The sequence below is a fragment of the Electrona antarctica genome (assembly GCF_951216825.1).
Source record: "Electrona antarctica genome assembly, chromosome: 12".
Classification (NCBI taxonomy): domain Eukaryota; kingdom Metazoa; phylum Chordata; class Actinopteri; order Myctophiformes; family Myctophidae; genus Electrona; species Electrona antarctica.
This window is the reverse complement of record NC_136793.1, coordinates 22308217-22328627: the sequence shown is the minus strand read 5'-3', so window position 1 is coordinate 22328627 and position 20411 is coordinate 22308217. Positions and strand designations below refer to the sequence as shown.

At 44.4% G+C, this 20411-nt stretch overlaps 1 protein-coding gene across 1 annotated transcript in view; it reads left to right on the top strand.

Annotated features, from left to right (window-relative positions):
* The window catches only part of kcnip3b (Kv channel interacting protein 3b, calsenilin), a 50201-nt gene that overhangs the window by 17064 nt on the left and 12726 nt on the right, over nt 1-20411 (top strand). The gene's annotated exons all lie outside the window — the stretch shown is intronic.

The following is a 20411-nucleotide window of genomic DNA, read 5'->3' as shown; positions in this document are numbered from 1 at the left end:
AAGTCAACAATGTGAAGTCCTAAAGATCGTATTTGAGATCCATATAGGATTTTCCTTCAGTCTGAAGTTGAACAAACGTTCTGTCTCCTACAAAGAAAATATGAACAGATTATATATCAGATAGCTTCATGATGTCCAGACCGCACGAGGAGGACATAAAGCTGCATTCAGCCCACAGCTCCAAAGAGAATCAGTTATTGCTATCAGCTGTAACCCATGTCCTTTCAAAGCAGCACTTCTGGATAGACCACTGAAATAATAATGATAATGATCATATCAATAAACCAAGTTGTTCGCCTTTACCTTTATAGCAAAAAAGAAATACAATGATACAAACATTATTAAGATTATTATAGAGCACCTGAGGTACTTCTGCAAATCCCCTGGTTTGCAGAAGTAATTTCTCTATGGAGAATAACATTGGGTCATCTTAAAATCGTCTCATATAGAGCACCGAAGTCCTGACGTCACTGCCCTCTACTACCAGTAGAGGGCAGTGAGCGCAAAGGTTCATGTATGTTTTTATAAGCATTGTACTCTCCATAGGGGGATTTTAGATCGCCTCATATAAGAACTGTGTTTGAAAAATAAACCGATCACCCCGGCCTTTTCACTCATATGGATATGAAGCATCGACTGAAGGTGGAAATGTACAAATATACCCAAAGAGTAACAAAATAAGCGTTAGAAACGAGCCAAACAACCCAGAGACTACATTTCCGGGTTGGCTGCTTCTGCCCGCAGCCCGTCGCACAACAGAAACTGAACGTTAATTACGTTTATTTTTATTTTTATTTTATTGATATATAATGTATCGTGGTTAGTACGAGTCGAGTCACCACCAGCTGAGCTTACGTCAACGAGGAATCTCAGGAACGCAATATGTTGACAGCTGGGCGTGACGTATATGCTCAGCGACATTGCATTCATATGTAGTTTCAAGGCTTTTGCGGTCACATTAATTCCATTTTCTCTAGAAACTGGCTGTATCAAATATGAATGGACATCATTAACGACGCACAGCCACTCCCCTGACAGAAACGCCGAGGTGGTCGGTTTATTTTTCAAACACAGTTCTTATATGAAGCGACCCAAAATCGCCGTTTGGGGATCTCAATGCAAATAAACAAATACATGAACCTGGAGATTGACGACCTCTACTGAAAGTGACGTCAGACTTCGGAGCTCTATAGAGCACCGAAGTCCTGACGTCACTGCCCTCTACTATCAGTAGAGGGCGCCAGTCCCCAGGTTTGTGTATTTTTTTTACAAGCATTGTAATCTCCATAGGGGGATTTTAGATCGCCTCATATAAGAACTGTGTTTGAAAAATAAACCGATCACCCCGGCCTTTTCACTCATGGATATGAAGCATCAACTGAAGGTGGAAATGTACAAATATACCCAAAGAGTAACAAAATAAGCGTTAGAAACGAGCCAAACAACCCAGAGACTACATTTCCGGGTAGGCTGCATCTGCCCGCAGCCCGTCGCACAACAGAAACTTGAACGTTAATTACGTTTATTTTATTTTTATTTTATTGATATATAATGTATCGTGGTTAGTACGAGTCGAGTCACCACCAGCTGAGCTTACGTCAACGAGGAATCTCAGGAACGCAATATGTTGACAGCTGGGCGGTATATGCTCAGCGACATTGCATTCATATGTAGTTTCAAGGCTTTTGCGGTCACATTAATTCCATTTTCTCCAGAAACTGGCTGTATCAAATATGAATGGACATCATTAACGACGCACAGCCACTCCCCTGACAGAAACGCCGGGGTGGTCGGTTTATTTTTCAAACACAGTTCTTATATGAAGCGACATAAAATCGCCCTATGGAGATTTCAATACAAATAAAAAAATACACGAACCTGTGTGTTGGTGCCCTCTACTGAAAGTGACGTCAGACTTCGGTGCTCTATAAGAATTGTGGTCCAAAAATAAACAAACTGTCTTTGTGATATTGTCGGGAAGGTGTCTCTGTATCGTTTACGACAGCAGTAACATTAGTGTTTTCTCACAGTCAGTTGATTCTTCATATCCATATGAGTGAAACCGCCGGGATGATTTGTTTATTTTTCAAACACAGTTCTTATATGAGGCGATCTAAGATCCCCCTATGGGGATTATAATACAAATAAAAAAATGTGTGGAATTAACGCCCTCTAACGATATTGACGACAGACTTTGGTGCTCTATTAAGATTGCCTAAGTAAAGTGGGCAGCCAGCCGGCTGACAATATGCACTGAAGTGATGTGCTCGTGACATGGTGTCACATCCCTAGGGTGTGTTGGTCGGTGGGGGGGTGGACCGTGGATGTCCCAAATTTAACATGCACTATGATGTCACGGTCGGTTGGTGGACAACATGCACTGTTTCCTAACAATGAAGGTCATTGTCAAGACATACTGTGTTCCTTTTATGTCCATATATGGAGTCCCGTGTTAGGCATGTCCAAATGTAGTCCAAGCCAGACTAGGACGTGAGCACTATTTTGGAGATTGACGTTACAATGGGTTCATATACTGTAGGAAGGGGGTGTCTAACTGACACTACATAAACCAGATTTTCGAACATAAACATCAAATCTGACAACACTCTCATCACTGACAACCTTGATGTGGCCAACTACTTGAATATCTTCTTTACAAACATAGCAACAACTCTGGTTAACAAACTGCCCTCCCACTCTGGGCTCTTTGGTGTAGAGCACATTACAACCTTCTACAAAAACCTAGGTGTTTGTAAAGACGATTTTAAACTAGTTATGGTAACAACTGATGAGATAATTAAGAAACTGAGTGCCCTCCAACCCCACAAGGCCACAGGCCATGACAACATTCCCTCCAAATTTCTCAGAGACTCAGCCATCTCTATAGCTCCAATCATCACCCACATAGTAAACCTCTCCATCAAACAGGGACAGGTCCCCCAAGATTTCAAACTGGCCAAAGTAACCCCCTTGCACAAGAAAGGGAGTAAATTAGACCCCGGCAACTACCGCCCTATTTCTATTCTTAGTTCCATCTCGAAAGTGATGGAAAAAATAGTCTATGAACAGGTTGAAAAGTATCTTGCCACTAATAAATTATTGTACGAGTTCCAATCTGGCTTCAGAACATCCCACTCCACTGACACATGCCTTCTCTATTTGAGCGACCACATCAAACAAGAGGTGGACGCTGGCAAATACTGCGGCATGGTCATGCTGGACCTCCAAAAGGCTTTTGACACCGTGAACCACTCCATACTGGTTAACAAGCTAAAAGCAATTGGTTTCGATAGCACATCAGTGAGCTGGATGCAATCCTACCTGGAGGGGAGAGAACAGATGGTGGAAGTGAACGGAACACTGTCCCCCCCCCTCCCAGTGAGCTGTGGCGTTCCACAAGGAAGCATACTAGGGCCTCTACTGTTCCTAATATATGTAAACGACATGACTTCAGCCTGTGACTGCAACTTGTTCCTGTTCGCAGATGACTCAGCACTGCTGGTCTCGGACAGGGACAAACTGCAGGTTGAAAATGCCCTCAGCTCTGAACTCGGTAGAATCTGCACCTGGCTCGCTGATAACAAACTATCTTTACACCTGGGAAAAACTGAATCCATTCTCTTTGGCTCTATTAGTAATCTCAGCAAGGCAAATGGCTTCTTGGTTAGAGTGGGTGACAATGTTATCACACGTAAAGATGAAATTACCTACCTAGGTTCCATCCTGGAGGCTAATCTTTCCGGTGATAAAATGGCCACCAACGTAATCAAAAAAGTCAACCATAGAACAAGATTCCTCTACAGGATCTCCTCACTGGTCAACAAAAACACCTTGAAGACCTTAACAGGAGCCCTTGTACAGGGTTTCTTTGACTATGCATGCACCTCCTGGTACCACAGCACCTCAAAGGCCCTTAAAACCAGGCTCCAGACTTCCCAAAACAAACTGGTCAGGCTCCTACTTGATCTAGCCCCCCGAACCCACCTCACCCCTGCCCACTTCGACAGGCTGGAATGGCTTAGGGTCGACGACAGAGTACAGCAACTTGCAATGGGTCTGGTCCACAAGATTCGATACACCACCAAGATACCCATGTACCTGTCTAGATACTTCCTTAATGTTAACGAAGTCCACACCCACAACACCAGAGGGAGTGCAACGAACCATGTACAACCCAGATTCGGCACAAACAAGGGACTAAATTCTTTTCGCTCCTATGCCACCAAAATGTGGAACGCCCTACCAACTGTCATTAAGACATGCGAATCCCTTGACTCCTTCAAAACCGCTCTCAAAGGGCACCTACGGATGGCTGCAATTCGAAACTGGCCCCCGTAAAATCTGAATCCCCCCCCCGCCCCCCCCCCTTTTTTTCCCCTCACTGTATATATTTCTTTTCCCTTTTTACCTCCTTTTTGATGAATTTCCTGTTCTGTCTATAGAAGTGTCTATTTGTACGTCTCTAAATGTTTTGATGATTTGAACATGGTGGACCCTGTTGGAAACAAGTGTAATGCTTAATTGGGTCGTCCACTCACAGTTAACAGCCTTTGTATTGAGTTTGTGCTTGAAATGTACTGTAATTCTGCAAACTGTTAATAAATTCTTCAATCAATCAATCAATCAATCAAACCATGGCCTAACAGCAGGGGCCCTGATACAGCCCTGAGGACTTGTAAGGACAATGGTTCTGCTGGTGGTTTCATGTGTTTGACGTGTGATGGCATCCTAGCAGAGCCACTGAAATATGAGAGCTAGATCCAGTCCTAATGAACCCACTGTGTCTAATCACAGTCCACAATCACATGATTAAGTAAGGCTTCTCCTCTCCTGCAGCATTCCCTTGCCTTAATGTGTCCTGTACCACACACGCACGCACGCACGCACGCACGCACATCCGTGCGTTGTTTATTTGCAGCTGGTTTGTGTAGAGGGAGATAGGAGAGAATTGTGCTCACCTAGCTAATGGTCAGTTGCTAAAAATAGAAGCATAGTCTACTTTGAGATATGAATCAGAGAGAGAAAGAGAGGGGAGGGGAGATCATAAAGCAATTGTTGAGACTGTACAGTATTACAATATGTCAAATGTGTGTGTTTCGCCTTCATGGCTGCTGGGTCGCTAGACAAATTTCAGTGTGAACTGACGATAGAAGTACTATATCATATCATTGTACATACAGGAGGGTCTGTGTCTATCAGTTGGATAGATCTTTAGAGGGTGAGAGAAAAATTAGACATTGTCATGATACTGATATCGATAGACGATGTAGTCTGATAGGAGAGGACAGGAATGCTGTGTTCCACACGGATGTCACTAGCAGACAGTCATACTTAATCTATCAATAAAACATCAATAGACGTGAGCACAATGCATGCAGCAAACACAATTAAACAGTTTATATTTGCATTAAATACAGATTATTACAATAAAATCTTAAATTCTATACCGTGTGTGGCTCCTCCTGCTAAACAATTTGCTGCTATACTGTTCCTCATGGAACCCAAGAGTGAGACAAATGCAGTGGGTTTAAATAATGACAAACTTTCATCTCTTAACACTCTTTTTTGCTAAGGATGTGTATAGACGTCCTGGGCGCATTGCCGTTCACTTCCTTATTTACAGCTCCATTAGAATGGCTCGTAACTCTAAATCTAGGGAGCTCTCCATGGTTTTGACCAAAAGCTGAATTTCTGACTTCAGCATGCATCTCGTTTGGAATATAAATGCTTCTAGAGAGACTTTAGAAGAATCAGCGTGAGGTAAAAACGGAAGATTATGCCTCCCGGTTTTGGGGGGGAACAGAAGGCGGGGCTTTTCAGAGTAAAATCTGCCATATCTGCTGGAACTCTTTTATTTTGAAGAATTCTCTGGCAAAAATATTGTTAAGTTAATGGTAAACCAGAGGAATAGAGTGATTTTAAAGTGGTGCCATGGGAGGGGGGAGGGGGTGACTGTGATGCACAGAGACATGAATGACTGCAATATGAAATGTGTAACTTGATCACAGATGAAGTGGGGAAACAGGAAGGGAGGGATGAAACGAGGGAGGTGAACGAGTGGGAGGATCCGCCTCTGTATGACTTGTATACACTTCTACTGCGCTGAAAGAGGTGAGAAGTGTGAAGAGAGAGAAGTACGGTGTGATATATACAGTTTTTTAAATTATTTTGGGGCCACCTGCTGATTCAGGGTCAGGACAGGGACTGGACAGATTGTGTGTCCCAATGACCAGCCGTGTGTCTTAATCCCCAGGATTGAAACAGGAGGAGCGTCCGTTTGTTATACGAAACGACAGCGAACGGAGGTAAAACCATGGGACCCAATTCACCTCCTCCCAAAACTTTTAGCTAGACAGAGAGAGAAAGGGATAGAGGGAGGTGGCATGGAACATCACCTGTATGAAAAGTGGGACAGTGTTTCAGGAAAAGGAGTGCTGGTGTTTTGAAGTTAATACAAGGCAGTCGACCCTGGAATGAAGGAACAGCCTCTGGATGCAAAGAGTCAACTTAGATGTTTAACACACTTTAAACAAACATACTTGTACTTCTAGCAAGTTTCTCATTAAGTTTGTTTGTTTCGTTCAACGGCATGGGAGCTGAAGAATTCTTTCCAAGTCTTTGACTGGATAAAGACTTCATATTCGCCTTCCTCTTCCTTTCACCTCAGAGCTGTTTATTTCCTAGACTTTTTGGGTGTAGGAAACATTTATTTAAATGTTTTTCAAGTTGGGGACTGTCTTTTGTAGGGTTTGGAGGGGTTCTGAGTAGTGGAGTCTGGTTCAGGAACCTGTCTCCTTCCTAGTTACGGTGGTGAAGAGCGAGGATGAGTAACTGCAGACGGAACTGCGCGAGGGAGCTCAGCAAGGTGCTGAGCTGCGTCTTTGGCTTCATGACCGGGACTCTGGTTCCAGGTAAACCCTTCTCACTCAGCCAGCTTCACGATCTTTCTGTTTCTGTTATCGGTGCTGGACATTGAATTCCTGTTCTTTCCCTGAGCCCTGTTAAATGTATGTTATTCTGAGCATGATCTGTCTTAACAAGGAGTCAAGTAGGACCCGTCCCCCGTCCACCAAACATATCCTTGATTTGTTTCGTTTGGGGCTTCACTTTCTGTTGTCTTTTTGCTTGTTGCCTGTGTGGCTGTGTGACCTTTTGTTGAGCATTGATTGGATGCTTATCTTATTCATCTGTCCATTTGTCAAAATGACAGGGGTTCAGCTGTGTGCCACCACTGGCTGAATCAGCGTTTCCCCAACTTTCCCCCATAATGAAGCGTTGTTTAGGAAGAGGCCCCACAGATCTTCTGTCTCAAAAACCCAATTCTGTCTCACTGTACGAAGCCTAAAGAGAGACTGTGGGCTGTGAGCCACATAGGCAGAGATGGGTGGGTGGGAGAGACAAGGAGAGAGAACAATGAGAGAGAGAGAGAGAGAGAGAAAGAGAGAGAGAGAGAGAGAGAGAGAGAGAGAGAGAGAGAGAGAGTACATTACAAAAACTTTAAAAAGTGACGTGAGGCCCTGAGGGGAAGAGCAGGTACAGTATAAGCCTAATTTATATATTGTCACATAACAGTGTCACTTGCTAAAAAATAACAAAACATTTTGGCAAGTGCAAAGTATAATTTAGGAATTAGAGGTAAGAAAGCTTCGATTCAGCGGTCCCTGTTTTAATTGCACGGCTGTCTTTGAACCTGCACAGCTGTTTTTTGTTTTAATCTTTTAATGAATATTGCTCATGTTGAAGCAGGAACAACTCTTATTGATTGGAATAAAGTAAGAAGGGGCTGGTGGGAAGGAGTGAAAGAAAAATGTGTTGTTTTTTACCTCTTCCAGAACGTGTCTGCATCGTCATGAAAGTCTGCATGTATTCTATGTACTATGTACATACATGTATGTATTCTAATATCTTTTTTAAAGTTTTCATCTGCAGTACATCCCTGTGCCGGTTGTTAGAGAATTTCTGTGAGATTTAAAAAGGATCACTGACATAATCAGCTCTCTGGCAGCCACAGACTCCACACACACACTCTTCTACAGTCTGCATTCAGACCAGAGTCCTGGGGCCTCACACTCTTCTACAGTCTGCATTCAGACCAGAGTCCTGGGGCCTCACTGCAATATTAACTATTCAAGTGGGGCTTTACTGTTTATGCTCAAACCTTGAGGTGTATGTATGTGTTAAGCCTGAATTATACGCTGTCGTACGATGAAGCATAATTGAGGCATTAGGACTGGTTGTAGGGAAAGATACAGCACACACTCACTGTATGTTATTTATTCACCTTCATGTTCATGATTCATGATGGAGTTGCACACAATGGACAGCAGTGAAGGGAAAGTATTCACACAATATAGAAATACGCTGTTAAGTCAAAGTTCAGGTGCCCGGACCACAAGGCCATGGCAGCGATCCGGGCCTGGATTGGCTACTGTCAAATGACCGAAATGTATATAGGGTTGAAGTGGGTAATATATGTTTTGTAATAATAATCAGACTCTACAAAGTAGCTAAAGTTGTCAAATAATTGTAGTGGAGTAAAAGTAAAATATTTGCCTCTGAGATGTAGTGGAGGAGAAGTAAAAATACTGTAAACTGAAAATACTCCAGTAAAGAATACCTAAAAGAATCTTACTGTACTTGAGTAAATGTACTTAGTTACATTACACTACCGGTGGACAGTGGGTTCTTTTCCAGCTTTGAATGGAACAGGGTCATAACACTGCAATTACAGTGCATATTTCATATTGAATGTTGATCCACATATTGTTTTGTTTTCAATCGATTGCATCAATGCGAAAGGACAAAGAAAATGATGACAAGACAGTGCCAGGCATTATATGCAACTGTATCTAGGAATAGTCTGAAATACAGTATTTGATCCTCCCTCTCATATTTCATTTCCTTCTCTTTCCCCCAATTGTCTTGTGAATGAATGAAAGCTTTTAGACTACTGTGTTGCAACTTGTAGACTCCATGCCATGGTGTCTAGCGCCCTCTGCTGGATTAGACTACCTATTACCTCAATTGTGGAGGAAAATTTTGTGAATAATAATGAAATAATAATACTTGTGTCCCTTTTAGTTGTTGTTGGGATATTTGCCAAGTACGCTTGGATATACGTGGAATTTGTCCTCACACATTTAACCCATCCTGACAGTGTACAACTAGAACAGTGCCCATGGATCAGGGGGAGTTCAGTGTCATACTCAAGGACACTTTGACACTAAGAGCGTGAGTCGGGAATTAAACCAGGGACCTTCCAAATCTCAGGAGGCTGCTCCACCTCCTGAGCCACTTTAAGGTGAAATTCTGGGGAATTGCAAGTGTGGTTGCACTTTCCCCTCGAGCAGCTCACTAAGTACAGTATGATGATGATGGCACATGTGCCACATGACGGCACAATAAAGTCAATAAGGCACTAATAGTCTGGTTGCCTACTGCAACCACACTAACAAGCACAATAAACTTTAGTACTTTACTACGGTTTTTCGACACCTTATGACCAGAACAATGGTCTGATGTACATAAATAGATAGCGTTACTGATTTGATAAATTCCACTATTCGTTGTTCAAATGAAAAAAGTGGAAAAGTAAAACAATGCTGGGTGAAACACTGGGACGTGTGTTTTGGTAGTATTAGTCAGTGAAAACATTGTTAGTTGGTTAGATGGAAAGGACGCTAGCGTGCGGCTTCAACTTGCAGTGTCGGCAAAGCATTTTCGTTTTTTGGCCGACGCATCAAGTTGCAGTCGCACGCGAGCGTCATTTCCGTCCACCAGCTGTTTAAAAACCCGGAAGAGAAGAGAACGCCTGGGATAGGCGTTCCTTGCGGCTTAAGTGTGCTTATATCGGTACACAATCAAATTATCTCTATAGTCATGTGATCATGTGATCACGACATTGCTGGCCCACAATAACCTACCTGACCTGACGGAGACCTATGCTCCGAAGAGCATTTTATTATTATGATGTAGGTGAAAATAAAAAATACAAATGTCAGAACATTTAAGTTTCTGAAGTGTCCACAGCCCTTCTCTGAGACACAGTGTGAGTAGACAGAAATGATGCCATCTTTCAATGAGCATTAGTGAGGACCAATTGTACGAAGAAAATGGGTGAAGTGGATCTTTTCATGCTAGCCCAGTCATAAGTACGAGTGGAGCCTTTTTTTTTGCAGAAGCTCCTTTGAGCTGAGAGTGAGAGAGAGGAAGGTGGAGGTGAGGGATGTTTTATATGAAAGGTCAGCAGTTCTTTACCTCTGTAGGCTCTGTTTTGATCTCTTGTTCTCTTTATCTCTTGCTCTCTTGTTCTGCCTGACAAACTCCAAACAGACTTTGAAATGTGGCCCCTGACAGAAACATGCATGTGCTCGCACATACAAATGCTCACTCACCTTCTACACAGCTAGTCTGTTGCCTCTATCACGAAGTGAGTGATGCAAACACAGCTGTGTTTGTTTGTTAGACCTTGTTTTAGATTTATTTAGTTATCATCACACTATCTTTTGCACAATATTTTTGTCAGCACGCGTGTGGTGTCCTCCGGTGTCCAGCAACATATCCGGGACATCAGAGGGGGAGATATTTCTGTGTTATTTGTCTGCTGTGGCCCTGCTGCAGTATGGGGGCTGTAATGGCTGCCCTCTCTATGGAGGCCAGGAGACGTTTCTCTCGTCCCAACTGTATCTCCCACTGTGGGCACGGTGCTGCCAGATATCACCGTTCAGGTAGGCTGTTGAGTCTTTATGTCTCATGGATGTTTTCATTGGCTCGCTTGTTCCCCTCATTCTTTCATTCACCCACTCGCTTCATCGCGTGCTCTCTCACTCATTCACTCACTTCTCACCCTCTCGTCCATGACTTTGCTTGAGGGTGGGGGGGGGGGGGGGGAGCTGGATCATGATGTGACCATTTCAGCACCATGGACAGATACACAGTGGGCTGGGCTTAAGTATTGGGTTAGTTTTTCTCAATCGGATGCATTCCCCGAAACTATCCACATTTCCAAAACTTTATGTTGAAAAACAGTCAAATAATTGACTGTAACACTGTACTAACTAAAACGGGGGCACAGTGGCACAGTCGGTAGTGCTGTCGCCTCACAGCTAGAAGGTCATCAGTGCCCATACCCGAGGCAGGGTTGGCGAAAGGGCCCTCCTGTGTGGAGTTTGCATGTTCTCCCCGTGTCCACTAGGGTAGGTAGTAGGTACCCTCACAAAAAACATGCAGTAATCCTGATCTCTGAACTACCTCCCCCTGGCCAGCCGGGGCGCCTGATGGAGGGGAATGGAACTGGTCGGAATAACGTGTTCCTTCCCTCCACGTGTTACATCCGGCTGGGGAAACTCCCCCCTGTCAGGTGAAAAGGAGCAGCTTGGACTCCTTATGCATAAAAGGAAGCATGAGGCCAGTCCGCTGCCCCACAGGTTGGCAGAGGAAGTGTAGTGCCCAGGATTACATTAGATAATTGACACCGGGTGAAAAAATGGGTTGCAAAATCGTGGGATAAAAAAAAACACTATACTAACAGAAGCAACTATAACAATTTAAATTATAACCACCTGTGAAAAGTGTATGTCACATTCAAATTGACCTATAGCTAAGCCCCTCCCCAAACTGCCATGGTCCAATCACAGCTAAGCATAACATGGGTAGAGAAACAGAAATAGTTTCCCTATATGATAAAAGATTGTTTTAAAAAATAAATGTCACACACATATTTTTCCAGTTCATATGGCAGGCCTTGTTGACGGATTTGGAAGAGATTTTGAAGGTCTGGTTCCAAAAATGAACCAGTGTTTAATGTGTAAAATCCATGATATTTACATTGGAATGTATGAGCCTGGCTGGAAAGTGTCCAAGTGGGAGTGTCTAAGTGGGAGAGGGCGGGGCTTTGCTAAAGGTGAATTGCGTAAACCCTGACACTCTATGTTAATATTAGCATCACAACTGGACAGATTGTATACATAATGTTGCTGTCACAAAGAAATGTTCGCATAAACCTCTGCATTGCTTTGTGGTTGAGTGCAGTACAGTTCCCATATCAGGCAGTGATGCATCTGGTCAGTATGCTCTCGATGGTTTCTCTGTAGAATGCCCGTAAGATCTTGGGCCCCATGCCACACTTCTTCTGTCGCCTGTAGTGAAAGAAGCATGCAGTGCTTTTCCTTCTTCACCCCCTGGTCAGCGTACTCGTCCCAAGAGAGGTCCTCTCAGTGGACACTGAACTCAATGACTAGTTCCAGTGCAACGCCATCAGTGCAGTCGGTTCATGCATGCGCACTCTTCTCAGCCTCCTGTAGTCTTACTGACTTTGAGAAACAGGTTATTCTTCTGGCACAGTTCTGTGTCAGGTTCTCGACCTCTCTATAGTCTCATCATCACTGTCACGCTGACTTTCCTTTTTTCTCCCAGAATGGAATGCAATGTAGACAGCACTTTTTTAGACTTAGATAGCATTTGAAACAGACTTATAGCATGTCATGTAGACAGCACAATAACAGTAGCTTATATGTATAGTGTCATTATATATAGATATGTTCTAGTTACATTCTTAGCTTACGCATGTTTCTTGATAAATGCTGTTTATATATGTGATGTATTCCCATGCTTTTTGTTCTTGCTTAATGTAAGTCGCTCTGGATTAAGAGCGTCTGCTAAATGCCTAAATTGTAAATAGTAAATTGTAATGTATAATGCATGCGGTGGGGCTGGCCACCCTCTTTACATTCAGGAGGGTTATAATGCATGCGGTGGGGCTGGCCACCCTCTTTTCATTCAGGAGGGTTATAATGCATGCGGTGGGGCTGGCCACCCTCTTTTCATTCAGGAGGGTTATAATGCATGCGGTGGGGCTGGCCACCCTCTTTTCATTCAGGAGGGTTATAATGCATGCGGTGGGGCTGGCCACCCTCTTTTCATTCAGGAGGGTTATAATGCATGCGGTGGGGCTGGCCACCCTCTTTTCATTCAGGAGGGTTAAATGTGTAGAGAAAAAACACAAGAGGCCAACTGGGTGCTCAGTCAGAGGAGATAAACAGTGTCTTAAATGTGTGACAAAGGTGCTTCTACTATAGGATCAGCGTCATTGGCTTTTCTTCCTTTTTTTGATAGTTTTAAGTGAAGACGGAAGGAAAGAGGGAGAGAGAAGGCGAGAGACATGCAGCAAAGGTCTTCATGAACGGCACTCGAACACGCGACACGCTGTCAGGCCAGAGCCTATATGTGGCATGCGCCTGGACCAAGAGGAGTGAGTGGCCTTTTATAGAAAGTTTATTCTATAAAAAGGGTTAAATGTGTGTTCTGATGAGAGACTGTGTGGTGCTCCGCTCTGATGTAGAGGATGTTCTGATGAGAGACTGTGTGGTGCTCCGCTCTGATGTAGAGGATGTTCTGATGAGAGACTGTGTGGTGCTCCGCTCTGATGTAGAGGATGTTCTGATGAGAGACTGTGTGGTGCTCCGCTCTGATGTAGAGGATGTTCTGATGAGAGACTGTGTGGTGCTCCGCTCTGATGTAGAGGATGTCAGATGTATGTCAAGGGAGATGTCTCCATCCTCTCTCTCTCATGCACTGTTGTGTCAGCAGACAGAGACAAGCCAACCGTTTAGCCGACCTTAATGGTCTGCCGGGAGGAATCCACTCTCAACACACGCCAGCATGCACACGTGCGTGCGTGCACACACACACACACACACACACACATTCACACAGACACAGATACACACACATGTAGGTGGATCGATGCATGTCATGCACTTACTGTACATGAGTGTGTGTGTGTGTGTGTGTGTGTGTGTGTGTGTGTGTGTGTGTGTGTGTGTGTGTGTGTGTGTGTGTGTGTGTGTGTGTGTGTGTGTGTGTGTGTGTGTGTGTGTATTTGCACTCCGCACTGCAATAAAGGCATCAGCTTTTATGAATAATATTGATGCAATTTTTTATTTTTTTCCCGTTTATTCCATGCCTCTGCTTTTGACATCCCCCTCTTTTCATCATTATTTTGTTATGACCAGTGGGGATTTATCCCCACTTCCGGTCAAGACGGAATTAAATGGATGCATTTCCTTTTGGGAAATGCATCCATTTAATTCTGTCTGTTTGATTTACTATGAAAACCTGAATGTCTCATGACATCACGCCTCGTGACATCGCTCCTCCATATATGGTCACGCCTCGTGACATCACGCCTCCATCTCCATATATGGAGCTGATCTGTTCTGGCATTCCATAATGTTGTTCCTCCCCACCGTCCTTCCTCTTCGATGTCTCCCTTTTGAATGATACCATTCAAACTCTAGACGGGCTCGCCCCAAAGTTATTAGTGCAGCCCCGCCCGGCAGCCGGCGAAAACTAGAGTTCTCAACAGGCCCGAAGCTTAAAAGGCCCTACCTGGGCCCTCATCAAACCCTGTACACTCAAGACACTGCCCCCGCTGCCACCCTTAGATCTTCATATATGGAGCTGACCTGTTCTGACATTCCATATGTTGGTCTGACCTCATCAAACCCTGTACACTCAAGACACGCTCCATATATGGCCAGACCTCATCAAACCCTGTACACTCAAGACATGCTCCATATATGGCCAGTACAGAATTAATTCCATATGTTGATCTGACCCCCCATGCCAGCAGTCCACTGTCACCCAGACGGAGGTCACTTCTCAGGCGAGGTCGCTTCTTGCCCTCGGGGCATCTTAATCAAAAGGCTTTGGTTTTAGCCGTAATTAAAAACTTCTAAATAGCAAACAAAAGCAGATCTACAAGCTCGCAACATTGTACGATGTACAATTTTTCGAGCAAAGAAGTAAATAAGGAAATGCCACCACAACATAGTATGGAGTAGTTATTCAATGTAGAACCTTTTGTGATTTTGTGAATGTGAATGTAGGCTGTGATTTATTTCTCTGGTAAAGGGATACTATCCGATGGGGGAAAGGAAACCCATCTCACCACAGAGTTATTGATCTCTCACTTTGGTCTCCCATCTCTAGCTAAGTCAATGCATTAACACATGCACATGTGTGCACACTGCACACACACACACACACACACACACACACACACACACACACACACACACACGCATGTACGCACAGGCGCGCGCACACACACACACACACACACACACACTTGCGAGCGCATGTACGCACAGGCGCACGCGCGCGCACACGCACACACACACACACACACACACACACACACACACACACACACACACACACACACACACACACCTGTCTCCATTCTCATCTGTTCTAACTTGATGCATTAGCTAGTGCACACTGCACAGTCATCAGTTATTCTTTTCTTAACCCCTGCAGTCCCATCAAATTTTCACACGCACGCACGCACGCACGCACGCACGCACGCACGCACGCACGCACGCACGCACACACACTAAATTACACATTTCTTATGTTTTCCATCCCAGTAATAATACTGGAACTAGAGTCTGAGTCAACAAAATTATGTTCAAGAATTGAATAAAGTTTAGAGCTCAGCTTCTCTCCTGGATCATTGTAATTGACATAGTAGAGAGACACAGAGAGAGAGGGAGAGAGAGAGAGCGCAAGGCACTCAGGGTAAGCTGCAGTGTAAATGGTGAGGTGGGGTGTCCCTGCTATTTGATCTCTCTGTGTGTGTGTGTGTGTGTGTGTGTGTGTGTGTGTGTGTGTGTGCGTGCGTGCGTGCGTGCGTGCGTGCGTGCGTGCGTGCGTGCGTGCGTGCGTGGGTACGTGTTTTACGGCTGTTCATTTACAGTGTATTCAATTGCACTGTTTTTGTTCCAATGATTATTAAACATTTATTGAGATAAAATTATTTTTGTGCGGCATTCCGTTTCTCGTTTTATCTTGTGTTATAAATTCAGCGCACCCCTTTCCTTTAGAGTGGTGCGCTTTCGCCCCTCCCTAAAAAGCCAAACTCACTCTCAACCAGGCTGTGGCAGATTTAGTTCAGCTCGAGCCCAGATGATGGAAAGACAGCCTTTGGTCAACATGAAAGGTAAAACGAATTCAGCTGTTTGGAAACACTTTGCTTTCAAGGAGTCTGAGGAGGAACAACATTAAATATTGTGCAAGATTTGTTAAAAGGAAATATGACCAATTTGTGTAGTCATCTGTACAATCACAAAATGGTCTATGACCAATAAAGGAGAGAAAAGTTAACAGTCAAGGTTTTTGTTTTTGTCCAATAAATGCATGATGTTTCCAAAGCCATTGAGTAATCGTGATAATGTGATGTGAATCGTGCTTATGACTTTTACCAACGAGCAGCCTTGGTTATGATCCCCCTTGGTCGAAGTTGTGTAATGTGACTTCACCTCAAGTCCCCTAGCACTACTGTCTGGGGAGAGAAGTGGAGAAGAAGAGAGGGATGCGGTACAGAGTCAGTGGGTAGAAAGAATCGGAGAGTGGGATGAATGGATCTGCGAGAAAGTCTGCGGTCGGACAAAGTGATGGAATGACAATGGAGGTGGAGCAAGGAGGTAGCGGACCCAGGGACCCAGGCAAGGAGGTAGCGGACCCAGGGTTGCACAAAACAAATCAGACGGAGAGGAGTGCAGCGGGAAAGAGAGGGAGAGATCAGAAGCGAGTCACTGGATTGGCTACTGTCACCTCAGCGTCTTAAGGTTTTGTTTTTCTATGGGGCATAGTTTTGGTGTGATGAGGAAACAAAGGGAGGGCAGAACAAATTCATGGCAACAGCTGAGTACAGAGAGAGGTAGATGTGTATGAGAGTGGGAGGGATGTGAAAGTATGTGTGGAGGAGGTAGTCACTGGAGAGACTTCCACCCCCACCGCTCCTTCTCAGGATTCCCCTCCTCGATGACACTAGTCTCTGTGGAGGGCCTCCACTCTTTTCCATATCTGGAGCTGGACTTAGCCGAATACTGGATCGCAGACTGCATCAGATCAAACTGAGCTATAGCCGAAGAACGCTACAAGTATAAAGTGTCCTGAGTTGTTCCACGGTGCAAGGAATTTGATTGGACTGAAAGAAAGAGGGGACTGTTGTGAGACTCCGCTTCTGTTTGAGGTCTTTGGAAAGCCGACTAAACCCAAGGAATGACAGGCAGGTCCCGAGAAATGTGGCGGAGTGAACCGTGAAAATGGTTAGATTGAAGCTTAAAAATAGCACTCAAGCATTCAGGAGTCAGCGGTTTAAGTTAACAAAACCTTAACACATTGTCTTACAGGTGCAATATGTAGAAAAGGATGGTCCTGAGACACGGACGTCAGGATGTATTTGGGTCTTTAATTTCACAAACATAGAGTAGGCCTAGTCATATTTGAGTTTAGAAGGTTTTAACAAATTGCAATAATTGATCCATTGTTTTATATGATCTAAATGAGAAGTCCTGACTCCTGGGTATACTGGTTCATTTTCATAAATAATGTATTTTGCAGTATGACAGCTATATTCCGACAGTCTCTCTCTTCCTTAATTAATTAATTAAAGTCAGTCATACAGTTTTCATGAACCAAAAATGATAATGTGGCTTCATCGGAATTCCTGCTTGTTTTTAAATAGATTGTCACCTAAAATAGAATATGTATTGCATGTAATTGCAATGTCTCTGGTGCGAGTGCACACGATGACTTGAAGACTGACGGTCATTTGTTTGGAGTGAGAGGGTGTACCGCACTGTAATCTGTATACTTCACCTGTCAGTACCTCTTGAGCGCAGCGGGAATGTCTTGGACGCGACCCTGACCGCCTCTTTTAATGTACTAAAATTAATGACCTCTGCAGCCTCCATTTTCCCTCATGGTTGGAGAGAAGGAGGTTCTCCATATATGTCGACTTCCACGTATTTTCCATTTCATCATCATTGTTGACATTAAACCAACCATCACCCAGCTGGCTGGCCTCGTCGTTCTCATGCTGTGCCTGGACGTAAAAACCCATGCTGTCTCCCACTGCAGATTAGCTTCAGCCCCACTTTCCTCTCTTAAGAACAGTGCTTCATAGGTGGTCTAACTGGCCTAGCTAGGGGCCCAACCTACCCCTTCTTTCGGGTCTTCCCCTGGGCCAGGCCCTTGTGTGCGGGCTTGGCCCAGAGCATTTCGCTATCATGGATGGCATGGAACTATTTGCCATTGGTGTTGTCATCATCCTTTTCATGGCAGTGCTCAAGCAGTTTGGCATCCTGGAGCCTTTGTCAACCCTTGAAGGTAAGGGCCCTCTGGGCCCCCACCTCCTTTCCTGACTAACAGCTGTGTATTTATGTATATGTCATGTAAGACGTGACTGAGCTCAGGATGACATGAATGAGTTGTTATTTTATTATCATATCAAACAAGTAAGACGCGTAAGCGCGGAAGCGAACGAAGCTGTTGTGGCAGTCTGACACACACACACACGCGCACACACACACACACACACACACACACACACACACACACACACACACACACACACACACACACACACACAGGGCATCAGATATTGCTCTTTAAATGGTGTTTGCTTTGATGAAGGTTTTAGGCCAAAGGCCAACCAAGCCAGAGTGCCCTGTAGACGGTGCCAAGACAATTACAGTTGAAAGGCTCCAGGCGGTACATTAGTGCTTCTCATATGGTCAGGCATCATAAGCAAGCTATAAAACTCAACGTTACACCAGTAATGTGTTTTCATTATTCATCGCTCTCTCAATCTCTTCGATCTGCAGTTGTGTCTCTCACTCTGTGGCCTGGGGTCCACCTATGCTTTTTATGGCATAGGCAGCTCCCGGCAGGATCCGCCGGGAGAATCTAGACGCAGCTGTGCGACATGAGACTAATTAATTAGAGCGACAGAGAGAGAGAGGAGTGTGTGTGTGTACGTGTGTGCGTCAATTTAACAAAGGTGCAGACGCAGAGAGTGATCGACTGTGGCTCAGGAGGTAGAGCAGGTCGTCCAATGATCCATGGGTTGGCGGTTCGAATCCCGGCTCCTCCTGTCTACATGTCGAAGTGTCCTTGGGCAAGACACTGAACCCCAAATTGCTCCCGATGTGCTGGTTGGTACCTTGCATGGCTTCCGCCGCAATCGGTGTATGAATGTGTGTGTGAATGGGTGAATGTAATGCACAATCTATGTAAAGCGCCTTGGATAAAGGCGCTATATAAATGCACCATTTACCATTTACCATTTATCGACGTTTGCGCTACTCTATGCCGTATTGAAGTCGACTCGGTCCCAGACTTTTTTTTTCTCCCTGGAAATAAAAACGTCTGGGTTTCCGAGGCTACTTTCTCTGTGACACTTTTTCTCTGTGACACTCTTAATCCCTGATTCTCTGCGTCGCTGTTTCTACACTGTCTGTCTGTCTGTCTGTCTGTCTGTCTGTCTGTCTGTCTGTCTGTCTGTCTCTCGTTTTCTCTCACTCCCTTCCTTACTCTGTGGTCATATATTTCAGAGAGGCAGGGCCTACACACAGGTTTAGCATTACTTCACATAAATTATGCATGCTGTTATTGAACAGGCCTTCTCTGAGGCCGCCTAAATACGGAGCTTGGAACCCTCCACCAGGACCCTGAAGGACACTGGCCATCGCCTCTGTACAACCCCCCCCCCCCAACACACACACACACACACACACACACACACACACACACACACACATACTGATTATCTTATCATCTTCCTCCTTTGCTTCACTCCCTCATCTACAGCATCTCTCTCATCTACTTTTGTAAAATCTGTCTGTCTGTCTGTCTGTCTGTCTGTCTGTCTGTCTGTCTGTCTGTCTGTCTGTCTGTCTGTCTGTCTGTCTGTCTGTCTGTCTGTCTGTCTGTCTGTCTTTCTCTCTAAGCAATGTTGACATTAAAAGCCTCTGGTTCTAAACCGATGGACCTGATAAGCCTATACTAACATAACAACTAACGAGCATGTTAATTTTGACAGGGCGCCGTCTCTTGACCCTTGCTCCTGCTCTCGGGATGTTATCCGTTAACATCAAATATAAATAGTTGGCTCATCGGCTACAAAGTTTATGTCTCTAGTGCTAAACGAAAAGTCCATTAACTTGACTCAAATCTGCGTTTGTGTATCTGTGACTTACTGTTGACAGACTGTTGCCATTGTTGCCTCTACTTTCATGCTCCGATGACAACATTGTGTAAAACCCTGCCCACAGTGCCCAGTCTTTCCTATTTTGGGATGATATCGATATTTCCTCATCCTGGAGCTAGCCTAGCCTTGGAGAGCTCTATAAGCCTATTTTGGGTCTCTCTGATATCTGGTGTTTACTCTATTTCTATTTCTGTGTGTTGGTATTGTGAATATTTATGTTAGCTGTAGGCAGTATTTGTGTTCTCTCACTCAGTTCTTTGCTTGCTTGTTCATTGACTTCAACAGAATTTAACTCATAGATCTGTTATTAATAATCATGTAATTACGTAATTGTACTGTGAATAGTTTGATA